Source organism: Ascaphus truei, chromosome 8 (assembly GCF_040206685.1).
Source record: "Ascaphus truei isolate aAscTru1 chromosome 8, aAscTru1.hap1, whole genome shotgun sequence".
NCBI lineage: Eukaryota > Metazoa > Chordata > Amphibia > Anura > Ascaphidae > Ascaphus > Ascaphus truei.
The window spans coordinates 73273677-73280665 of NC_134490.1; positions in this window are offsets into that span (position 1 = coordinate 73273677).

The following is a 6989-nucleotide window of genomic DNA, read 5'->3' on the forward strand; positions in this document are numbered from 1 at the left end:
TCAAAATAAATAATAAATCAGAATCCTAAAAATCAGTCTGTCCCAGGAGGAGATTAAATTAATTGCCATCAATTGTGACTTCAAATGGTGCAAGAATGCTCTAAAGTACATAGGAACATTCTTTAACAGTTCAAATATTTGTGCGCTCCTTAGAAGTGGCGAGATGTGAACTTACAGACAGTACCAACAAACAAATGACAAACAAACGACAAGCATTAAAAGACAAAAACAATAAATGGGATGAGAAGAGAGAGGAGGACCAATAGTATGTTATGTTTCAAGCTGAAAATGTATTGTGTACAATCAATGGTCTCACTCACACTCTTCCAGTTCTTAAAGATGGAATAGCTAGGTGTCATGTCCGGCACACCTGTGAGAACGTGACCTGAATACGGGACAACGGTTAATAACACAGCTCTCTAGCTGGCCCACTTTTCAGCTTCGCTCAACTTAAGAATATCTCCCCTCAATCCGACCCCATATACCATCTGTCAAGAACAGCACACAAGTGAGCACGTGACTTAGATATGCAACCAAGGTTAATACACACGGCTATTCTAGCCAACTCACCTTTCTCCCGCGCATGGTACTTTTAATGACTGGGCTGGAACTCCTCTCCGGACGGCAGGTAAGTGGTTGACTCTACTCCATAGGTTCCGCCCGATTGACGTCATCTGGGACAGCCACGGGTGGGGGTACCTCCGCCAGGATTCGATGCCGGGGCGAGCCACTGGCCCTGGTGACCATGCTTATGGAGCTACCTTGCTCCGCGTTCACATGGGGACTCACACCCAACACCCCTGGGGCAGTCCACTCACCTTCCGCAGACACGGATCCAAGTTCTGGGACCGTCTGCACCGTCACAGCAGGCTGGAACAGCAGTTGTAGGGCCCACAGCAGGGTCCGTGGCAGTAGATGTAATGGTAGGTGGCACCGGACCACTTGGGCATCCGGCCACATTGATAAAGGCACACAGGCCGTCATTACATCCCGGGCAATGCCGGGTCTATCAGCTAGTATATATATATATATATACACCTACATATAATGTGGTGGGTGTTGGAGTTAGAGCGTGCTGGGAATGTGTGTGTTGTTTTTTTTAAGAGCCTGGGTATGATCCGTGCTCAGTGTCTCTAGGGTTGCAAACCCAAGGGTTTCGTCTCTCTTCATCTCTGGATCCACCACATTGTGCCTGAGCCCCAGCTCCTGTATCCTGAGAAAATGTCCTTTGAGTGAAAAGGTCAGCGTCGGAAAAGTCAGAGTCCCCACTTACAGAATGAGAAAATGATATATATATTTTTTTGAGAATTGATCTTTGTTGTTCTCTAGGGTGACCCTTATTGCCTTTACAGGGAGTGGATGAGATGGGGTTTTTAAAGGGTGTTGACCTCTGCCATATGTATATCTGATTTCTTTCACAGTACAATCTATTCCTTTCATATTTGACCTGTTTCTTGTATGTCCCTTTCCATTTTATTCATGTTTGTAGCTAGGGTGTTATCCAAGGTATTAAAACCCTCTTTGTCTTTATATTGGTATAATTTGGTTTGTAATGTTTTAATATCACTCTCCAATGTAAGTTTCTCTTTTAGCCTTGGTTTTGATGAGCTCTATCTATTCTGGAAGCCAGAGGGTCACGTGTAGGATGACTTAGCTCAGATAGTGTCAACTCGGCCCTCTTTTCCAAGCACGACAAGGTCTGTGTCTTTTATTACTTTATTTTGGAGAAAGCAGGATAAAATACAGTCTCTTGTGTAGAGGTGTAGGTCTAAATCTCTGTGTGTGCTTAGTAGTAAAGGGAGGTGAAAAGATAATCCTGTAGCACCATTACAGGGGTTACAGCGAGGTACTCACTCGTCCAGTGGTGTGGTTGAAAGGAAATGGCAATGTATGCTGGGTAGTAAGATAGTGTGGGGACAGACCATCTGTGGGCAGAGCAGAGGGGGAGAAAGCAGACCAGCCCATTTTAGAGAGAAGCTGGGGCTGCCATGACAACTCACAGGAGTGTCTGTGGAAGCTACAACATGTAGCAATAATGTTGCATCTTTAATACAACAAGCTGCTGAGAGAGAGGGAATGGCACTGTATTTATCACACAAGCACTGTGTTTGTGTGCAGAGCCAAACACATACAGCTGGCACTGAGAGGGCTGAAAGCAGGGCTGCAAGGAAAAGGGGGGGGGGGGAAACAGAAGTACAGACAGGGGTATTCCTGTTCCATGACACTCCCCGTCTGGTATCTGTAGATACTACTATATGGCAGGCTATGTGGAACATATGTGCAATGCATACAACATAACAACATAATAATGCAAAGTCCATGTCCACATAACGAGGTGATACCGGCCAGCACCACTGGTGTTGAGATCCCTTGGCAAAGTCTTTTAGCAAAGGATGTTGGGTGGATGAACTGCTCCAGGTTTGCTGGTTGTACCACAAAGTCTTTTTGTAAAAGTCTCTGGCACTGTTTCCTTTTAGTCTTGTGAGAGAACAGTCCTTTTGTCTCTGTAGTTTCACCCACAGAGTGTATCCCCTTGTAGGTATACCAGCCGTGGCAGCCTGTCGCTCTATCACCTGGCGTTTGGCAGAAGGAGATGGCTTTTGGCTCCTTGTGGGAGCGGGACAACACTCCTGGGAAACTGGTTGTCAAGTCTAGTCCAGTGAAGAGGGAGTCGTTCAGGGGGACTCCCTGGAGCTGAGCGCTGGGGCCGAACACTACCCGGATTTGATCAGGTTCCTGAGGGTGGTAGGCCCTAGATGATTGGAGGTACCAGCATTCTTCACCTTCCTTCATTAGAGGTGCTGGCTTTGCGTGGCCGGTAAGGAGTCTCTTCTGGATGAAGGCCACAAAGTTGCTTTTGGTCTCCGGCTCCCCTTGTGGGTTACGGCGGAGCGAAGTGAGCCTAGAGATGGCAGGTTCTCTATTGTTCAGGAGGCGTCTTTTTGGTGAATGGAATGGCAGCGGGTTCACCCGGCTGCCCGGTCCGTCTTTAACGAGCTCCTTGACTGCTAACCTCGGGAATCCTCTATCTTACCTCAATTGTATGTATGTATGTCTTTATTTGTATAGCGCCATAAAATGTACATAGCGCTTCACAGTAGTAATACATGTCATATAAATAACAAATATAAATAACAGATCATGGGAATAAGTGCTTCAGACATACTGTAAAAGTAACATTAAGGAAGGAGTCCCTGCTCCGAGGAGCTTACAATCTAATTGGTAGGTAGGGAGAACGTACAGAGACAGTAGGAGGGAATACTAGTAAGTGCGTCTGCAGGGGGCCAAGCTTTGTGTCATGTGTCCATGATTATCCAGTGCTACTCATATGCTTCTTTAAGCAGATGTGTCTTAAGGTGGGTCTTAAAGGTGGATAGCGAGGGGGCTAGTCGGGAATTGAGGGGAAGGGCATTCCAGAGGTGTGGGGCAGAAAGTGAGAAAGGTTTAAGGCGGGAGAGAGCTTTAGATACAAAGGGGGTAGAAAGAAGACATCCTTGAGAAGAACGCAAGAGTCGTGATGGTTAGTAGCGAGAAATTAGGGCTGAGATGTAATGAGGGGCAGAAGAATGTAAAGCTTTAAAAGTGAGCAGTAGAATTGAGTGTGAGATACGCGATTTAATCGGAAGCCAGGAGAGGGATTTCAGCAGGGGAGACGCTGAGACAGATTTAGGAAAGAGTAGAGTGATTCTGGCAGCAGTGTTTAGGATAGATTGTAGGGGAGACAGGTGAGAGGTAGGAAGGCCGGACAGCAGGAGGTTGCAGTAATCGAGACGTGAGAGAATGAGGGCCTGAGTCAGAGTTTTAGCAGTTGAGTAACAGAGGAAAGGGCGTATCTTTGTGATATTGCGGAGGAAAAAGCAACAAGTTTTAGAAACGTTTTGAATATGAGAGGAGAATGAGAGAGAGGAATCAAGTGTGACCCCTAGGCAGCATGCTTGGGCTACTGGGTGAATGATCGTATTTCCAATAGCAATGTGGAAGGATGTAGTAGGGCCAGGTTTGGGAGGTAGTATAAGGAGCTCTGTTTTTGCCATGTTAAGTTTCAGTCGGCGGATGGCCATCCAGGATGATATTCCAGAGAGGCATTCAGAAACTTTGGTCTGTATAGCAGGTGTAAGGTCAGGGGTTGAAAGGTAAATTTGTGTGTCGTCAGCATAGAGGTGATATTTAAACCCAAAAGATGTGATTAGGTCACCTAGAGAGAGTGTGTAGAGAGAAAAGAGAAGAGGTCCCAGGACAGAGCCCTGGGGTACCCCCACAGAGAGATCAATAGAGGAGGAGGAGGTGTTAGCAAAAGAGACACTGAAGGTACGATGGGAGAGGTAAGAGGAGATCCAGGATAAAGCTTTGTTCCGAATACCAAGAGTATGGAGAATGTGAAGGAGAAGAGGGTGGTCCACGGTGTCGAATGCTGCAGAGAGGTCGAGTAATATGAGCAGAGTGTAATGACCTCTGTCTTTGGCAGCATGGAGGTCGTCAGTTATTTTAGTGAGGGCTGTTTCAGTAGAGTGAGCAGTGCGGAAGCCAGATTGTAGAGGGTCTAGTACAGAATAGGTGTTGAGAAAGTGTAGCAATCGAGAGTATACAAGACGTTCAAGGAGTTTGGAGGCAAAAGGCAGGAGGGAGACAGGTCGATAGTTAGAAGGACAGGTAGGGTCAAGCTTGCTGTTTTTGAGTAATGGTATAACGGTTGCATGCTTGAAGGATGAAGGAAAGGTACCAGAGTAGAGGGAAGAGTTAAAGATCTGTGTGAGCATAGGGATTATAGAAGGAGCAAGAGGTTTTAGGAGATGGGAGGGAATGGGATCAAGAGGGCAAGTGGTAGAGGGAGAAGAGGAGATCAGCAGTGATACATCCTCCTCCGAGATAGCAGAAAAAGAGTCAAGAAAGGCAGGAGGAGAGTTGGGAAGCATTGTGGGATGGGAGGAGGCAACAGATGGGATGTTCTGCCGTATGGACTCCACCTTTTTCTTAAAAAAGTCAGCAAAGTCCTGAGGTGAGATGGAGGACTGTTTGATTGTTTATTGCCATTTGGGCGATCCCTTTGTCGGTCACCTTTGGGAGGTCACTTCCTTCCCTTGGTGGAGTCGACTCATCGTCCTTAGCTGTCTGGACTGCTGAGCATCCCAGGCCATTGTCACATCCGATGTGAGGATGTTTTTGTTGATCTCAGGGGTGCGACCTTGTCTTTTCTCTTCACTTGGTCCTTTGGTCACTTGGAGATGGCCAAGACATGGTTCAGAGAGAAATGTGTGTCCACATTCTGTTACCACCGTTCTGCGGGCATCAACATAGTCTTGTCTGTGCCCTTTGTCAGTGCACGCGTTGCCCACTATCACTCATCCTAGGTCAAGTCTTTGGGCGTATGGCGCATCGTGGGGTCCGTTAAGCTGTTTACGGACTTTATGTACCCTCATGATGTCCCTACCGAGCAGCAGCAAGATCTTGGCGCCATGTTCTACCGGTAGGATGTAGTTGGCCATTCCTCTAAGGTGCGGGTAATGGCGTGCCATGTCCGGTGTGGGAATCTCGTCCCTGTTTGTGGCCATGTGGCTGCACTCGGAGTGTGGGGAGAGCTATCTTCACTCTGTTATCCACCGAACGTATGACGTAACCGCTTGCTCTTCTCCCTGTTGACTCCATTGACCCTGCACAGGTTCTGAGGGTGTAGCCGTCAGAAGGGACTCTGTTTCTACTGTGGTTCTTCGGAACATCGTCTCCAGAACTGTCCCCTGAAGCCGGGAAACGGGAACACCCGGTAGAGGGGCTTCTACTGGGTACTGTCTCTTCTTGCCCCTCTCTCCCTGAAGATCTCCCAAAGAAGTTTTTACTTCCTGCCACTCTGGAGGGTCCTGACCTTTTCCTGCAGGTAAAAGCTTTCATTGACTCTGGATCTGGTGGTAACTTCCTGGACCAAACCTTCGCCTCCGAGAACCAAATCCCTATGGTTAGGAGAAAAGCACCTATTGGTCTCGAGGCCATTGACGGTCGGCCGCTTCAGCCAGCATTCATCATCTGGGAATCCATTCCTCTCACGCTGACCTTGGTCGACGGTCATAAAGAGGTAATAGTTTTCGATATCTTCCATTCTCCTACTGTTCAACTTATTTTAGGATTGCCTTGGCTTCAACCCCACAATCCGCGCATTGATCGGACCGGCACGCTGCCTATCCAGTGGCCTTCTTCCGCTGAGTCTGCTCCTACGGCTCCTCCTGTTGCGGTGCTCGCTGGCCTTGATTCCGTTCCTTCCAATCTATTGATTCTACCGACCGTGTATCATGAGTACTTGGATGTGTTCAACAAGGTACAAGCTGAGGTTCTACCTCCCCATCGTCCGTACGATTGTCCTATCGATTTGATTCCTGGGACCATCCTTCCGAAGTCGAAATCGTATCCTTTGTCCGTTCCTGAAACTGAGGCCATGACATCCTACATTCAAGGAAATTTGGAAATGGGATTCATCCGCAACTCTACCTCCCCTGCTGGGGCAGGCTTCTTCTTCGTGAAACAGAAGGATGGATCACTTAGGCCATGTATTGACTTTCGCGGACTCAATAAGATCATGGTAAAGAATCGGTATCCCCTTCCCTTAATCTCTGAACGGTTCAATCGTCTCCAGGGGGCCTCTATCTTCTCCAAGCTCGACTTAAGAGGGGCCTATAATCTCATTCGCATAAGGGAGGGGAGCGAATGGAAAACCGCGTTTAATACGCGATCTGGACATTATGAGTATCTAGTTATGCCCTTTGGCTTATGCAATGCTCCTGCCGTCTTTCAAGAGTTCATGAACGACATCTTCCGGGATGTGTTGGGGACGTTTGTCATAGTCTATCTGGATGACATTCTCATTTTTTCTAAAAACATGGAGGAACACATTCAACATACCAAACTGGTGCTGTCTAGGCTCCGTTCTAACCGCCTATACGTCAAGATGGAGAAATGTTTGTTCCACCAGACTTCTACTGCCTTCCTAGGCTACTATCTCTAAC